The following is an 18,762-nucleotide window of genomic DNA, read 5'->3' on the forward strand; positions in this document are numbered from 1 at the left end:
CCACCCCCGTCCAGTTTTTTAATCAGTTTCCATGCATGTCTACTGGATCTTGTGAAATCCATGCTCTCTACCGTTTCCATCCATCTTCTCTGTCTCTCCTCCTGCAGTCTCTCCAGCAATTTCTCTCCAGTATCTGGATCCTGGGTTTCCTCATAGGATTTTAATATTTCCTCACATTCTGGTGTCCAGCATGGTATATATCTTTTACGGACTCCCCGGGGTATGTGCTTTTTTGCACTGCTCTGAATGAGTTTATTGAACCTAATTATATTCTCCTGTTTTGCTGGGATTCGCTTGCATGTCTTATCAACTTGCTCTGCGAAACCCTGCCAGTTTGCCTTTCTAAAGTTTAAAGGATAATGTAAATGGCAGTCAATTTAAAAACTGAACAAAGAGTAGACTGCTAGGAGCCACTTTTGTGATCCAGGCATGGAAGTCCATTGTTTCAGAGGGGTCTCGTTCACACCTCCTGTGGTGCAGCTGTGATCCAATCTTCCTGCATTCCAATCCTGAGGGTTTGGTCATTAGCATGGTCTAAACTTCAGTTACACTTAAAGGATTTCATACATTTGACTATTAAAGGAATATAAGAGTTTGAGCTTAACATAGTTCATTAGATGTTGGTGCATCCAATGTATGAAAATGTGATATTGTAAAATGCTGAGAGTGTGACTGGTGAAGCGAAACTGGTTGCGGGGGTTGTGCAAGAATGGAATGTTTTAGAAGCAGAAGGTGCTGAGCGAGACAAGATGACTCCGGGAAGGAGCGGCCATCGGGGGATCGCACGCAGGAGGAGCCACGGGATTCGGCGGGAGGAGAAAGACCAATGAGAGCGAGCTAAAGTTAACTGCAATAAACATAGCCAATAGAATCATGCCAGGATGCCTTTGTCTGTGCCATTTTTGCATGTTGTATAGTATGAATCAGTACTGGGCAACTCGGGGGTAGAACACATTCGCTGGTGGCAAGAGAGGTGTAGAGTTGTATTGAGAGGGACCCGAGATCCAGGTGCCATGTAGAAAATCTGTATTGGGAATAAATCCACTTTGTGCGTGAAAATGCCGGCTTCCTGATACCTTTCTATTGCAGAACGAGCACGCATATTGTTGGATGAGTGAGAGTTGGGTAAGGTCGCAAATTGGAGTCAGATTACTTATTTGAGTTTACATTGGGTTAAAGTTAAATTCTAACATTGATATAAAGATAAATTCCAACAAGTTCCATCTTGGCAGGGGTAGAGATTGTGTGACTGGTATGTTGATTCCTGTTTTTATCAATATTGGTCGGTGCTGGGACCTTGGGAAGTTACCCAGCACTCTTCGATGTGCTGGCATTGATATGCCATCTGTGTCCCTCGTAACGAAGGTCAGGTCAGGTGTGTATTCCCTCTGCCATCGTGCTGAGTGGAAGGTGCCTGGTTCATTTGGATGGTAAAGGAGGTGGAGATTATTTATTTCTGCCCAGTTGCTGAGCTGGATTCCAGCTGGGTCGGGCTCTGTGTATCCCCACGATGTATGGTGGCTATTGAAGTCTCCTAATATTATAGATTGATGTTGGTATTGTGGGAGGACACTAATTGGCCAGCTTGTATTTGGAGGCTTGTATATGTTGACCACTGTTGTACCCAGCACCTCAATCTCTGACCTGTGTATATTGTGTTCGTCCATAGAGGATCCTCTGTCTATGGCAGGGATGTCTTCATGTACATATATCATGGTTCCGTACTGTTGATGATCTATTCTCGTGATGGGTATGAAGCTGGATATACTGTATCTCGATGGGGGCGATTCTTTAGTCAGATGAGTTTCCTGCAGTGCCAACACTTGTACATCTTTCTCCCTCAGCATCTGCGCCATCAACTCACACTTAGCCATCGATATACCCTCCACATTCAATGAGATTATCCTCAGTCCTCCTCCTACTGTCACTACATTGTCATTTAGGTCATCATTAACTGAGTCTAGCGTATTTTTCGAAGTTGCAGGACTCTCTACTGCACCAACGCGGACCTGGTTATCCTGGGCGACGGCCGATCCAGTATGAATATTCCTTCTTTGAGCTTCCATTTCCATTTTTGAGGTGTGTAGTCGAGAGCAAGTTTTTAACGCTTGGTTCGACCACCAGGGTGGGATTCCTCTTAGTCAGGCCCCCAGAATGCTGGCTGCACTCCAGGGAGCCGCTCAAGCCTCCACACGACGACAACGTGGGAATCCCGGTCGTGGAGGGTGTCGTCACTTTCGGCGCGACATCTGTTCGTCTGCTTTCATCCACCAGGCGAGTAAACGCAACTATGGTTTCGTGCACCACCACATGCAACACTTGCACCATTCTCATGGAAAGACTCTCCCTGCTGGAGGGACGTGTCCGCCAGCTAGAGCAGAGTAATGTGGTAAGCGTAAATGTGGCGGACAGCACCGGTTAGCATTGGCCGTAAACGGCTTGCTAATCGCGTTGAGCCTGTTAAGACACAGAGCAGTTCCATTCCACCTCGGTCTCCTGGCTCCCGCACTTTAGTGAAAGGTGACTCCATTACTCGATACATTAAGCTTGAAAATCCAACCACAGAATGTGTATTGCTGGGGCCAGAGCACCCGACATTGAAGCTAATCTTATGGAGCTAGCACGCAAGAGACCTAGACACCAGCGCAGTGCAACGCTAGCTATTCAGATATAGTGATACACGTCGGCTCCAATGACACTAGTGTTACTGCCGTTTCAATGATACGCTGGCTAAAGAAAGTTTTAACGCGCACTCACTCACCATGGGTTGAAGTTGCGATGACGTTCGCTCGGCTTCACTGGTCTTGATGTTGATGTGTAGTTATGTATGTCACGTCAAACAGTCAAGGGTTAGTCTTAATCGTAGTCATTTCAGTCCAGATGTCATGCCGTGAAGTCAAGTAAATCAAATAAATAAATCAATGGCTACGGTCTTCCAAACTTCAAATCAAAAACATCCGTGCATATGCGGTAATCAATACAATATACTATCTTCTATCTTCCAGTTTGTACATAAATAATGCGTCTTGAGTAAGTGCGGTTGAAAAACGGTATCCGACCAGCGTTCCCCCACCTGTCCTGCATTTGTTATTTATGGATGAACGCAACCAGTGCTGACGTCATCAATTGCCCTAGTGGTGGTGTTGCCATACTGCATTACTCAAAAGAAAACTGCTCCAACAACTAGGATGAAGCAATCAGAGATCACAAAGAAAAAACATAGCAAGGACTTGTGATCTCGCCAGAAAGATGAGTCTGAGTCGAGTAATTGTCTCTGGCCCCTTGCCTGCGAGAGGCAATGATGAGAAAGATGGGGGTGTAGCCCTCATTTCCGAATTTAATCTAAAACTTAGTCCTCGTCCTAGCAATTCCTTCAAAACATTTGAAGTTCTCATTATGCTATCCACGGCCGCACTGCCGTTTTATCTTGCCGTTTTTTACCGTCCCCCTGGCTCTTACTCAGGCTTTTTAGATGAATTTTCTGAATTTGTGGCTGATTTGGTAACTCATGCGGATAATATATCATGGGCGACTTCAACATTCATATGAATCTCCCGTCGGAACCACTTACCGTGGCGTTTCGGACAATAATTGATATGTTTGGTTTCATGCAAATAATAGATGAAGCAACGCATATAAATGGTAACACGTTAGATTTGGTATTAACCCGGGGCTTAGCATCCTCAAAAATAATTGTATTACCATATACTAGTGCTATAGCTGACCATTACTTAATCAAATTTGAAGTCTTGGCGCATTGCCATCGTTCTGACCATGATCAAAGCTATAGCAGCCGCAACATTAGCTCCTTAACCACCGCTGCGCTCTCTGAGCTACTCCCTTTAGTAACCGATTCGTTTCCTAATTATATTGGTACGATTGATGATCTTACAAACAACTTTAATGTCGCTCTGTTAAATGCGCCTGACTCCGTCGCACCTTTAAAAACTAAAACTTGTCCAAAGAGGCTGACTCCGTGGTTTAATGAGGAAACACGCATACTGAAACGATTCTTGTAGGAAGCTTGAGCGCAAATGGCGTGCGACCAAACTGGAGGTCTTCCGTCAGGCATGGTGTGCTAGTTTATACAAGGAAGCGCTCAATCTAGCCAAAACTAATTATTACTCTAGATTAATTGTTTTACATAAAAACAACCCTAAATATTTATTTGCTACTGTAGCAATGCTAACGCAACAGCAACCAACCTCGGATAGCTCTTCCTATTCAGCTCACGATTTCATGCAATTCTTTACTCAGAAGATTGAGTGTATTCGTGATGAGATTAAAGACACTGTTCTTACAATTCCGTTGAATTCCGTCATAAATGGTGTTAATAGGGACATTAGGGCTGATAACTGTCCGATAACCTTATCTCAATTTAAAAAAGTATCTCTTGAAAGCCAAACAAAATTGCTTAGTGGGGCAAAACCGACAACTTGTGTGCTCGATCCGCTTCCTGGCAAACTAATTAAAGAACTGTTTATGACCCTAGGACCGTCTGTCTTAAATATTATTAATCTATCACTTACCACGGGTATAGTACCAGCAGCTTTAGGACCGCCATTATGCGACCGCTACTTAAGCAACCAAACCTCGACCCAGAGAGTCTCAACAACTATAGACCGGTTTCAAATCTTCCGTTTATTGCAAAAATCTTGAAAAACTTAATGAATATATGACTAGTAATAATCAATTTGAACCTTTCCAATCAGGTTTTACCGAATGGAAGCTACGGAGGAGGAGGGCATGCTCGCGTGACAGTTAAGCCGAAGAGGAGCACCTTCCCCGGGCACGGGCGGTGTCAAGCGGCCCCTAAGTTTAACCGAATGGAAGCTCCGGAGGAGGAGGGCATGCTCGCGTCACAGTTAAGCCGAAGAGGAGCACCTCTTCCCCCCGGGCACGAGCGGAGCGCGAGGCTGTCAGTTATGAATGAATAAATGAATAAATAAATAAATGAAGAATGCCACCTTTCATTTCACTGGCATGATCCGTGCCTGTCATGCCGCGTGTGTTTTTGTTTTTTCAGCTGTGTGGGCGTTCCTCCAGCGATCGTCTCGCGCCATGCGGTCAGCTGCTGCGAGACGCGCCCACCAGCCCCGCACCGGATTCCCATTCACTCACTGATTACACTCACTACCACCTACACTGACTACCTGGCGTCGGATTGTTATCCTACTTGTGTCTGCGTTTGGAGAGTCCTGCTCAATCCTCCAGCTCTGCTGGAGGATCATAACATTCACAGGGCACACCGGACGGCGTACCAGAAGTTAAAAGTCGAAGTAATTAAATAAATACAAAAATAAGTAATTGAATAAATACAAAAATAATGGCTGGGGAATAAAAAAATAAGAAGTTTTAATAATAATTTTTTTTTGTTATAACATGAATTTCACTCTCTCTCTCTCTACCCGTATATATATATATATATATATATATATATATATATATATATAATTTAAGCATTTTTGAAGGTGCGCCGCTACTTCGCGGATTTTCAGTTTTCGCGGGTGGTCTCGGTCCCCATTAACCGCGATAACCGAGGGTTCACTGTATTACTCTTACTCGATCTTGGCGCCGCTTTTGACACTTGATCATAACATATTATTAAAACGCCTTGAAACTTGTGTTGGCATTTCAGGTTCAGCGCTTTCTTGGTTTAATTCGTATCTGTCGGAGAGGACGCACCGTGTAATTCATGGCAATGCGACTTCTGATCTTTGTAAGATCACACGCGGAGTTCCGCAGGGATTGGTACTAGATGCTACCGCTTGGTGATATTATACGGAAATATAACATTAGTTTTCATTGTTATGCTGATGATACGCAATTATACATGCCGTTGGATATAACGAATCCGTGTGATTGCTATAAATTAGAGGCATGCCTTGCCGAAATTAAACTATGAATGTCTTTCAATTTTTTGCGTCTTAACTCAGATAAAACCGAGATGCTGATCATTGGACCAGCGCGTCATCGGTACCTTTTTCAAAGACACCACTATGAGTATCGATAAATTGCCCAAAAGGATTCAACAAAAAATCTCGGTGTTATATTTGACACAACTATGTCGTTTCAAATGCACATTAAAAATATTACTAGAACTGCATTTTTTCATCTGCGTAACATTGCTAAAATTCGCCCAATTCTATCAACTTGTGATGCAGAAATCTTAATCCATGCGTTTGTTACGTCTCGCCTCGACTATTGTAACATTTTGCTCTCGGGTCTCCCCATGTCTAGTATTAAAAGTTAGTTCAAAATGCAGCAGCTAGACTCTTGACTAGAACGAGAAAGTTTGATCATATTACCCCGATACTTGCCAATTTGAATTGGCTTCCGGTCCACTTGAGATGTGATTTTAAAGTTCTGCTACTTGCCTATAAAATATTGCATGGCTTAGCTCCTTCCTATCTCGTTGACCTCGTGGTACCATATGTTCCGTCCCAAAACCTTCGCTCACAAAATGCTGGTCTTTTAGTGATTCCGCGAGCCAAAAAGAAGTCCACAGGTTCTAGAGCGTTCTCTATTCGGGCACCAATGCTTTGGAATGCACTACCCTCAGGTATTAGAGGCGCCACCTCAGTAGAAATGTTCAAAACACTATTAAAGACGCATTTATACTCTTGTGCATTTAGTTGAACTATTTGTTGGCCTGTTTACTGCCGCTTTTTCTCTTTTCTTCTCTATTCTGCCCCCTTTTCCCCGGCTGGGGGATTAGGTGACGGTGACCCACTAGGAAGTTTAAGGCATTGACAAACTGGGCATGCACCTGTTCCAGTGATGTCGTCTTCCTGCAGCGTGACATTTGATCAATGTATTTATATACTTTAGCATCTAATTTAATTATTTGTTGGCCTGTTTACTGTTTCTGTTCTTTTTTTTCTGTTCCCAATTCCACGGCTTGGGAATTAGGTGATGGTGATTCACTTGGAAGTGGCTGTTTTGAATTTACCCCAAACTGACTATTTCAAGATCGAAGGCTCATCCTCGGATATGCTGCCATGGAGATTACGGTCCTGGATGAGGACCCACTCCACTAAAGTCATCTTCCTGCAGCACTTCATTTAATTGACTCTCACATTATCTCATCTAACATTGTATAGCATCATTGTATGTGTCAAATGTTGCCCACTTAGCATCCAAAGCAGCCTGGTCATCCTGGAAGGGGGTTTCCCCCCCATCTGTGGTCCCTTCTCAAGTTTTCTCACTTTTCCCCCAATGGGATTTTGAGTTTTTCCTTGCCCTCCTGGGGGTTAAGATCAGTGGATGTTGATTGTGGTTATGTAAAGCCCTTTGAGACTGTCTGTGATTAAGGGCTATACACATAAAATTGACTTGACTCGACTTGGACCAGAATAGAAGTGGATGAGGGAAAAAGGGAGGGGCGGTGTTGACTGATATTGTGCAGATGGAAGTAGGCTGACCGGGTTGTGTTATTATGCTTATGGAAAGATAGAGTGCTGTCAAGGATGACACCCAGACTCTTGACCTGAGGGGAGGGGAAAACAATGGAGGGGCCAACAGGAATGGGAAAACTGACAACTTTGGATTGTATTGATTTTGTACTGAAAAGAATAACTTCTGTTTTGTCGCTGTTAAGCCTCATGAAATCATTAGAAAACCAGTCATTGATTTCAGATAGACAGGAGGTGACGGAGGTGGGAGGGAGTGATATGCTGGGTTTGCAGGAGAACTAGAGCTGGGTGTCATCCGCGAAGCAATATAAAGCGATATTGAATTTTCGGAAAATGCTGCCAAGGGCAAGGAGGTATATGATACATAATAGGGGGGCAAGGACCGAGCCTTGGGGCAAACCTGAGGTGACTGGGAGGGACTTTGATGAGAAATATTTAAGCTGGATGAACTGAGTGCGGTCTTTGAAGTATGAATGGAACCAGTTGAGGGCGGTGTGGGTGATGCCGATGGAAGAAAGTCTTTTGAGAAGGATGGTGTGTGAGATGGTGTCAAAGGCCGCAGTCAGGTTAAGAAGGATGACAATGGAGAATGAATCGGAGTCAGCTGCAATGAGGAGATCAGAGGTGACCTTGAGTAGAGTTGATTCAGTGCTGTGAAGTGCACGGAAACCGGACTGAAAGGGTTATTGCAGGTGAGATGAGAGTGGAGTTGAGTGGCGACTACATTATCTAGGACTTTTGAAATGAATGGGGCAGAGGTTCAGGAAATAGTACTGAGCGGCTTTTTCTTAATCTCATGAGAAAATGTACTCGGGCAAGCACAGTCGAAAAGAGTCGTGCGTTATCTCAGCCCAGCCTCACATTCTTCCCCCGACACGGGTCTACGTCCAAGGGAAGGTCCTCTCCAGATTAATCATTGTCTGGATGGTTGATTCCCAGCTGGTCCCCAAGACTGGTATTCCACGGCTGGCCTTCTCCGGCGGGCAGTCTCTCCGTCTCTCCTGCTGGTATTCCCCTGTAATCTTGTCAGTGTGCATGTATGTGTGCTCCAAAATCAAATTATGTCTTTCAGAATGTGTTTTTGCAATGGCGTCCCAGTGAACCCTCCAATCAATCAATCAAATTTTATTTATAAGAGCACTTTTCATACATAAAATGCAGCTCAAAGTGCTGTACAATAAAAACATCCAAATTACAACGAAAAACTAAAACCCATTCCACCCACTCAACATAAACACAAGACACATCAACATACACGCCTGAACTCGCATACACACAGAACACTCGCATTCACACAACTTAATAAACCATCTTAGTAGAAAGACAGGGTAAGGCACAGAGAAACCATATGAGAAAATGTACCCAGGGTAGGTAATCCGCGCTGAGAGGGATGACGGCTCACGCCCACAGGGAGCTGCGCCAACACACAGACCCCTAGCCCAGACTGACCGGGGTAGACCCTACACATAGTGCAGAGGGCCCCGGGCCAAAGGAGCCTCCGGGATGAAGCCCCCTGTGAGAAGGCCAGCCACACCTCCCAGCGCGGAGGCCCCCCTTGAGGAAACACTGGAGCTAAAATATATAAAAGAAAATGATAATGCTAAACAAAAAAGAAGCTAAAAATTAAAGGACAATAATATAAAAAGACGAAGCTAAAATATTTAAGAAAAATTATGATACTAAAAGACATAGAAGAAGCTAAAAATTAAAAGACAATAATATAAAACGACGGAGCTAAAATGTATAAGAAAAATGATACTAAAAGACAAAGAAGCTAAAAAAAATTAAAGACAATGATAATAGATAAAATGACAGTCCTGAATTAAAAGACTAAGATAAATTATTTAAAAGCCAAACAAAAAAGGTGAGTCTTGAGCAGGGGTGGGCAATTATTTTTTCCATGGGGCCGCATAAGAAACATAAAATATTGTGGAGGGCCGGGCCAAAAGGCTGAACTCAATTCTGCATAATATTAATTGTATTTCTTTTTTAAAAAGCAGTAAATAGCACTGTTTTGACAAGCTGGCAAGAGTATATATTAAAGTTAAGCAATGAAACTAAATACCAAATAAACTGAAAAAATGAGGTTGCCTTCCAAAAATTTATTCATTCAAATTTCTCAACACAATGGTAGACAAAATATTAACATTTTTTACTATTTGTGACTCATATTAGTAAACATATTCTGTCACATTCACTTCAAAACACATTTTGAGTTCCATATACTGTTGGATAGTTGTGTAAAGGTTCTGAGCATTTTAAAGACATCACAATATTGTCTTTTTGCACCAAACATTAAGCAAGATACAACATATTGACTGTCACTGAACTGTGATTTTGAGAAAAAGTGTCCCAGTTCATTGTTATCTGGTGCCGTTTTTATATTTCTCTCCATGTTTCGTCTGGTAATGCCGACTCAAATTGTAGTCCTTCAACACGGCGATCTGCTCCCCGCAAACTAAACACACAGCTTTACCTCTAACTTCAGTAAATAAATACTTCGCTGTCCAATTTTTGTTGAAAATTCTACATTCGGCATCTACCTTTCTTTTTTTAGCCTGAGCGGACATTTTTGAGGGCGAACGTCGTCTTGTTGTGATTCAATTGCGCGCATGTCTTGATAAACGCATTACGTCATTATGTGCGACGCACATTGTGCGGGAATAAAAAAAACAAAACAATTTCAGAATAAAAGCAGTGCAGCTTTAGCCCATGAATGAGGTGAAATTAAAAAGTATGTTTATTTTGAAATTTCCAATTAACCTTACACTCGCGGTCAGAGTCAACCAAAGGTATGTGGCCCGGGCCATACAATGCCCAGGTCTGTCATACGGGCCAGTCAGTGCCACCCGGCGGGCCGGATGTGGCCCGCGGGCCGTGCAATGCCCAGGTCTGGTCTTGAGCCTCCTTTTAAAAATATCAACGGTCTCTGCGGACCTGATGTCCTCCGGCAGGCTATTCCATAGACGAGGACCAGAATGGCTGAATGCAGCCTCGCCATGTGTTCCAGTCCTCACCCTAGGAATAATTAACAGGCCGGTGCCAGAGGACCTCAGGGTCCGCGAGGATGGCCCAAGACCGTTAAGGCATTTAAAAACTAATTGAAGCACCTTAAAATCAATCCTGAAACACACGGGGAGCCAATGCAGCGATTTTAAAACTAAATCCAGTGCCCAATTTGGTATGTTTGCATCTCTATGGCCTACGTGGAGAATGTGCTTTGTCATATTTGTCCATGAAGTGCTGTCTGGCTTGTCATCAGTTTGTAATGTGCAGACTGAATATGTATGATGTGAATGTGAGTGTAGGTCATGAAAATACTATGTTCACACATTTATAAACTAAGTAATATAACGTTAGCATGTGAAAATAATATCATAAAACAGTAAAGACCATGACTACAATCAGTCATTCCTATGCGTAGTAGAATTAGAATTAGAATTAGAAATCCCTTTATTGTCATTGTACTCAAGTGTGCAACGAGATTAGAGGGCTCCCCTCTCCAGTGCAATACAACAATAATACAGACAAATATATAAATTAGATAAATAAATAAGAGAGTGCAATGGAATTTAGTACAGAATAGGGTATATAAAAACACATCACGATGCTGTTCTGCAAGGTAGGGGTGTTCTCGTGTGTGTGTGAGAGTTCAGAATGGAGATGGCTCTCGGAAAGAAACTGTTTCTCAGTCTATTGGTCCTCGATTTGATGCATCTGTAGCGCCTGCTAGAGGGCAACAGGTCGAACAGGTGTGAGTTTGGGTGGGTATTGTCTTTGACGATGTTGAGAGCCCTTCTGAGGCACCGGGCGGTTTAGATGTCCGACAGTGAGGAGAGAGGGCAGCCAATAATCCTTTGTGTATAATAATCACACGAGACACGGCGAGTACTTGTGAACACACTGTTTAGTCATTCCCCGGAAGTCCCTTCCACCCCACACTTCAATACAAAGCATTATGGGACATGTAGTCCTAAATACCTATTACTACACCTCCTCCTTTTAGTTGAACGTAATCCTACAAGTAAACAGGCATAATTTGCATAACCATTAAAGTAATGTAAACATTTCCTTTCTGTTCTAAACATTGACAGAAACACCATATTATTTTTTTCTTGTTATTCTTCTGAACAGCATTTTAAACTACTTGCTTTCCATTTAAATGAACAATCAGCATCATTCACAAATCCAATCTATCACGAGGCCTCACGACACGACCGAACCTCGTAATAGTCCCTGTAGGTCGAAGGTGACTTCGGTTTCTCCTGAGAATCCCCCTGTCAGTCTCTACCATGTAGGATCTGGGAGTGTTGGCAGGTCCAAGTACTTCGCCTGAAGATGCTTCCGATGTAATCCAAACTTTCTGTCCCGTTGTTAGTTGTGAGAGTGGTCGTGTCCGGTGTCTCCGATTGTAGTGTTTTTCCTGCTCACGCCTCCGCTCTTCCTCCTTCTTCCGAAAAGCCAGCCAGTCCGGCCACTTGGGATCCAGTTTGGTAGTAAATTGAGGCAAGGTCGTGCGCAGGTTTCTTCCCATTAACAGCTGAGCAGGCGAGAACCCGTGTTCCAGAGGGGTGGCCCTGTATGCCAGCAGCGCCCTATGAAGATCCATATCTTTTTTCCACAGCTCCTTGACTGTGCGGACTGCACGTTCGGCCTCTCCATTGGCCTGGGGGTAATGGGGGCTGCTCGTGACATGGGTGAACTGGAACTCTTTCGCGAACTGTTTAAACTGCTCTGATGAAAACTGTGGTCCATTATCCGATATCACCGTCTCTGGAGTTCCGTGTCGAGCAAAGGCCTCCTTGACAGCCTTGATAGTGACCTCTGCGGTCAAATGTTTGAGTTGTGCAACTTCAATGTACCTCGAGAAAAAGTCAACAATCAAAATATAATGCTTTTTTGACCATTCGAACAGATCCATTCCAACCTTCTGCCACGGGCGGTCCGGAAGTGGAGTGGTTAACAATGGTTCCCGGTTCTGTATTCTGTATCTTCTGCATGTATCACAATCACCCACCACTTTGTCTATCTGTACCGAGATTCCGGGCCACCATACAGATTCCTTGGCTCTTGCTCTGCATTTGGAAATTCCTTGATGGCCTACATGCAGACGTTGCAGAATGTCCGCTCTCAAAAGTGGTGGGATCCAAAGTCTTTCTCCTTTCATGAGAAGACTGCGACACACATTTAAGTCCATCCTGTGTTGCCAGTACACTTTCAGCTCTGGGTCTAGCTTGCATTTCTCTGGCCAACCGACACCGCAATAGTCCCTTATTTTCCGGCACAGCTCATCTTTTTCCTGTGCGGACCTTATCTCTTCCAGCCTTTTGTCCGTAGCTGGAAGACAGCTAACAAGAGTGTCCACGAAAACCTCCACGTCCTTTTCCAACTGTAGATCTCCTGCAGAGGGCGGACCTCCAACTGGAGCGCGTGACAGCGCGTCAGCTGTGACTAGGGTTTTTCCCGGAACATGGATGATCTTGAAAGTAAAGCGCAGCAATCGAAGCCTGAATCGTAAGATGCGCGGTGGAAGGTCATCCAATCCTCTTGTGCTCAAAAGAGGGACAAGGGGTTTGTGGTCTGTTACCAGAGTGAATTGTAGCCCCATAAGATAAGATGAAAGTCTTTCACACGCCCACGTGACAGCAAGCGCTTCTTTTTCAATCTGCGCATAGCGCCTCTCAGTGTCTGTTAGTCCTCTTGAAATGTATGTCACTGGACGCCATGTGTCGTCTGACTGTTTTTGTGTGAGTACAGCTCCAATACCAAAAGGTGATGCATCTGCAGCAACTCTTGTTTCTGCTGTATTGGAGTACTGAGCGAGCACCTCAGGAGAGCTTAGAATCTCCTTAAGCTTCTGGAACGCCGTTTCCTGTGGCTCAGCCCAAATCCATTCATTTCTTCCCTTTTGCAGCTCCTTAAGCGGTGTAGTTGTGGTAGCCAACTGTGGCATGAACTTGGCGAGGTAGTTTGCCATGCCCATGAGACGTCGCACATCTTCCACACATTTTGGCTGTGGGAGCTGCTGGATAGCCTTCACCTTTTGCGGGTCAGCCTCGATGCCTTTATGTGAAACCTTGTGTCCAACAAACAAGATCTCGCTTTTAGCAAACTCACACTTCTCATTAAGAGTGAGGCCCTCCTTCTGGAAGGTTTGGAGCACACGATGCAATCTCTGGTCATGCTCTTGCCTATCTCTGCCATATACAAGCACATCATCAGCATGACAGATTACTCCATCCAACTCTTCCAGCATCTGCGACATCCTCCTTTGGAAATGCTCTGGTGCCGATGCTATGCCAAAAGGAAGGCGGTTAAAATGGTACCTCCCAAACGGCGTGATGAAAGTTGTGAGTGGCCGTGACTCCAAAGCGAGCGGGACTTGCCAAAATCCAGAGCGAGCATCCAACTTTGTAAACACTTTGGCATCTTTCATCATAGCAAGAGACTGATCCACTGCAGGAAGAATATGCCGTTCTCTTTTCACAAAGTTATTCAGGGGGGTAAGATCCACGCATATTCTGGGTGACTTGTTTCCTGGTCTGGGGACAACAACAATGCCAGAACACCATTCTGTAGGCTCAGTTATTTTTGAAATAACTCCCATTTCTTCCATCCTCATTATTTCTTCCCTGACTGCATCCCGGAGGGGAAGAGGAACACGCCGTGGGGCGGAAAGAGCAACAGGTATGGCTCCCTGCTCTAGCTCAATGCGATAAGGCTCCTTCAACTTGCCCAAACCCCTAAACACTGTTGGGTATGCTGCCCTAAAATCTATCTCAGTGTCTTTGACTGTGTCCACTCTGTAAACTAACCCCAATGCCTCACAAGCTGGTCTACCTAACAGTGGCTGGACTAAACCTGAAACTAGGTAGACATCTTGAGATGTGCAGTGACCTTTTGCTGCCAACTGTGCCCTAAAGCAGCCCTTCGCTTCAAGTGGGTAACGAGCTGGCCCAAGAAGTTTCTTTTTAGATGGGAGTAGTTTACCATCCCTCTCACGTTTGTACAGTCTCACTGGCATGGTAGTAACATCTGCCCCTGTGTCAAGTTTAAACTGAATATTTTCCCCATTTAAGTTGACCTTTTCAACCCAGGGCTTTGACTTCACTGCATCAATCTCGCCCAAGAACACACATTCCTCGCTGTCTGCATAATCTTGGTTTTCTGTGACTTCCCTGAGCCCTACAGCTTCACTACTGCGACAAACTACAGCAAAATGTCCTTTTTTCTGACATTTTCTGCACTGTACTTCTCGGGCTGGACAATCTTTCCAAGAGTGTTTGTTCTTGCGACCACACCTGCTGCACTCCTTCTTTGGAACTTGCTTAGTTTGAATTTTTCCTTTCTTTGTGTTTATCTTTATAGCGTCCACGTTCAGTCTATTGTCCTCTGCAGAGCTGCTGTGTAAAATCGTTTGCTGCATCTTCACAGTTTCACTCTGCCTGACTTTTTGTATAGCTTTGGACAGTGTTAACTCTGAGTCCATTTGTAGCTGTTCTGACAGTCTTTTGTCCTTAATTCCAACTACAATCCGGTCCCGTATAAGTTCCTCTTTAAGCACTCCAAATCCACAATTTTCTGCTAGTTTGTGTACTGCTGTGATAAATGACTCAGCCTGCTCGCCATCTTGTTGACGTCTGGAGTTGAATTGTGCTCGTTCAAAAATGACGTTGTGTTTTCCCACGTAGTGGTTTTCAAATGCTGCTTTAACAGCTTCATAGTGCTTCTTATCTTCAGAATTTAACGGCAAAACCGCTAAAACGTCATCAGCTGCGTCTCCCATCGCATACAGGAGTGAGTTTACTTGATATTCATCAGTTTTTCCATCCAACGCAGTTGCAATACGAAACCTTTCAAATCTTCTGATCCACTTTGGCCAACTTGACGGACAGGAAAAGTCAAATGGCTCCGGGGGGGATAACTGCACTGTTGTCGCCATCCCAGCTGATGAATCCCTGGTTTCTTAACGTTCAGGACATCCGCTTGAAGTTCCTCTCTTTACTTTTTCTTTTCGCGCCGTGCCGAGCCGTATCCTAGCAACGCGGCAAAAATAGCAGCTAACGCCGAAGCTACCTGCCGTCGTCTTCCACGCCGGTCATTTACGTTGCAACTGCCCGAAAAACGTCTTCCGGCAGCCAACTACACTTTACTGACCCGACAATAATTGTGAAGACTTGCAGTTCGCCACTTCTGACACCATGTATAATAATCACACGAGACACGGCGAGTACTTGTGAACACACTGTTTAGTCATTCCCCGGAAGTCCCTTCCACCCCACACTTCAATACAAAGCATTATGGGACATGTAGTCCTAAATACCTATTACTACACTTTGCGCTGTTTTGACTGTCCTCTGGAGCCTCACTCTGTCCGCCTCAGTGCAGCCGCTGTACCAGGTGGAGACACAGTACGTCAACAGGCTCTCAATGGACGAGTGGTAGAAGGCTAGCAGCAGCTTCCTGTCCAGGTTGAATTTCCTGAGGACTCTCAGGAAGTGCAGACGCTGGTGGACCTTCTTTACCACTGCTGTGGTGTTGTGAGTCCAAGAAAGGTCGTCGGAGATCTGTACTCCGAGGAACTTGAACGTGTGGACCCTCTCCACACACACGCCTTCGATGCAGAGGGGGGGCGGCACCGTCTTGTTCCTCCTGAAGTCGACGACAATCTCCTTTGTTTTTGCAGTCTGTTGTCCTTGCACCAAGCTGTCAGTCTCTTTACCTCCTCTCTGTAGGCTGTCTCGTCACCTTTCGAGATCAGACCGACCACTGTCGCGTCGTCAGCAAACTTGACGATGCTGTTGTTGCCGTGGGCCGGGCTGCAGTCGTAGGTGTAGAGGGCGTATAGGAGAGGGCTCAGCACGCATCCTTGAGGGGAACCGGTGCTCAGCATGCAGGTGGAGGACGTGTAGGGGCCGAGCAACACAGTCTGGGGTCTGTTGGTCAGAAAGTCCTTAATCCAGATGCGTGTGAGGGCAGGGAGGCCGAGAATGTCCAGTTTGGCGACGAGGATGTCTGGGATGATTGTGTTGAATGCCAAGCTGTAGTCCACAAAGAACATCCTTGCATAGCTCCGCTGTTGTTTCAGGTGGCCCAGCACAACATGCAGAGCAGTGTTGATGGCGTCCTCAGTGGATCTGGTATGCAAACTGGTAGGGGTCCAGAGTGGGAGGAAGGCAGTCCCTGATGTGCTGGAGAACCAGCCTCTCGAAACACTTCATGATGACTGGTGTGAGAGCAACAGGACGGTAGTCATTCAGGTGGACGGCTGGTGACTTTTTGGGGACAGGAATAATGGTGGAAGTTTTCAAGCAGGAGGGGATGACTGCTTGAGCCAGGGAGCGGTTGAAGATCCTGCAGAAAACATGTGACAGTTGGTGTTTTGAGGACCTTGCCTGGTATTCCGTCGGGACCAGTAGCTTTCCTGGGTTTAACAGCCAGGAGCGCGCGCCTCACATCGTGTTCCTCTACGGTGAGTGGGGGGGAGTTGGAGCATGAAGTGCGGGGGTGTGACGGTTGGGACGAGTCAAAGCGAGCGAAGAAGCAGTTAAGCTCCTCTGCCAGCGATGCACTCGGGTCTGCAGAGGTCGTGCTGCTGCCACGGAAGTTGGTGATGCTCCGTAGACCCTGCCACACCTCCCGTGGTCTGTTACTGGCAAGGTGGGCCTCCAGCCTCCCCTTGTAGGTTGCCTTGGCTAGCTTGATGCCTTTGCTCAGGTCAGCACGAGCCACCCTGTACTGGGCTTTGTCGCCTGACCTGAAGGCAGCGTCACGGGCCTTGAGGAGAGAGCGAACCCTGCTGGACATCCAGGGCTTCGCATTTGGGAAGGTCCGTATAGTCCTGTGTAGGGACACAGTTTCCATGCAGAACTTGATGTAGTCCAGTACACAATGTGTGTAGACATCAAGGTCCTGATGATCAAAGAGGCCCCAGTTTGTGTCTTGAAAGCAGTCCTGTAATTCACTCATGGCGCCGTCACGCCAGGTTTTCACAGTCTTTGTGGTGGGCCTGAATCTGCGCCTGAGAGGGGTGTATGCAGGTGCGAGCTGCAAGGACAGGTGGTCTGACTGGCCGAGGGGGGCGAGTGGGAGGGCCCTGTATGCGTGCTTGATGTTCGAGTACACATGGTCGAGAGTGTTGTCTCCCCTCGTTGGGCACTTGACATGCTGGTGAAACTCTGGGAGTACAGTCTTTAAATTGGCCTTATTAAAGTCTCCCGCTACTACGTGAACGCCATCAGGGTGGGCCCGCTGATGTTTATTGATGACGCACGCGAGTAGCGAGAGCGCCGTGCTAGTGCTAGCGTCGGGAGGGATGTAAACAGCTGTGACAATCACGACCGTTAGCTCCCTCGGGAGAAAATAAGGCCGGCATTTAACGGACATGAACTCGATGTCGGGGGAAGAGTGCTTCTCGACGATCGTGCTATCGCCGCACCAGTTCTCATGCACGTAAACACAGAGCCACCCCGCCCCTTCTCTTACCGGTGTCCCTCGTCCGATCCGCGCGATGTAGCGAGCGCCCGGCCAGCTGGATGCTAGCGTCGGGGACGTCTGCGTGCAGCCAGGATTCCGTGACGACGATCACACTGCTGTCTCGCACATAGCGGTTTCCCAGGATTTGTAATCCCAGGCCGTCGATTTTGTGGACCACGGATCTGGCGTTGGTGAGGTACAGGCTCGGCAGTGGTTGCCTATGGGGCTGCCGTCGCAGCCGTTGCAAGACACCGGACCTGCAGCCCCGCTACTGCTTCCTCTCTCTGCGTCGCCTGCGCCGCCTCCCGGTCCCGATGACAAGCCACGGTGAGCCGGGCAGCCTCGCCAGTTCGTCCGGAATTTTGCGATCATAGCATATTCAGTAAATATAAACCTGCTAAATTAAATAATTGACATTCTGTCCCATAAATGTTTAAAATGCCGGTAATTGCCATACAATCCTTCAAGGGTCGACGAGCGATGTTCGGGAGGAGGAGCAGTGGTGGTGGTGCGTTTCCCTCGGGCATGTGTCGGTAAATCCAGCGGAGTTCAGCGGCAGTGGATTGAAGTTGTCCTGACACAGGTTGATGACATGACAGGAACAGGCAGAAGTGCGAGAAGCAGACTGGCCTGCGGGTCCACATGGCAGACAGGTGCTAACTTTGATAGGTAAGCTAAACTTTAGCCACAGTAGACGCGTCAGCGACTATGCAATCGGTGGGTGGCATTCATGAGAATCGGGATCGCTCAACATACAGATAATAAATAAAATCACTGTAACTGGAGGGATTGTAAACTGCTAAAGCAGGTACAACAAGCGGATCCAAAAAATTTCTGAGAGTTACCGGTGAGCAGTGGCAGCCAAACGTGC

The 18,762-nt window shown here is 46.0% G+C and overlaps 1 long non-coding RNA gene across 1 annotated transcript; it reads left to right on the forward strand.

Annotated features, from left to right (window-relative positions):
• Nucleotides 1–1,976: 1,976 nt before the first annotated feature.
• Nucleotides 1,977–4,890, forward strand: LOC148315077 (uncharacterized). Its single transcript, XR_015841295.1, has 3 exons — nucleotides 1,977–2,037; nucleotides 2,125–2,274; nucleotides 4,713–4,890. It is a non-coding gene; the product is annotated as an uncharacterized LOC148315077 (long non-coding RNA).
• The last annotated feature ends 13,872 nt before the right edge of the window (nucleotides 4,891–18,762 follow it).

Source organism: Idiotropiscis lumnitzeri, unplaced genomic scaffold, assembly GCF_059441095.1.
Source record: "Idiotropiscis lumnitzeri isolate Australia: NSW breed Sydney's pygmy pipehorse unplaced genomic scaffold, RoL_Ilum_1.0 HiC_scaffold_141, whole genome shotgun sequence".
Taxonomy (NCBI): domain Eukaryota; kingdom Metazoa; phylum Chordata; class Actinopteri; order Syngnathiformes; family Syngnathidae; genus Idiotropiscis; species Idiotropiscis lumnitzeri.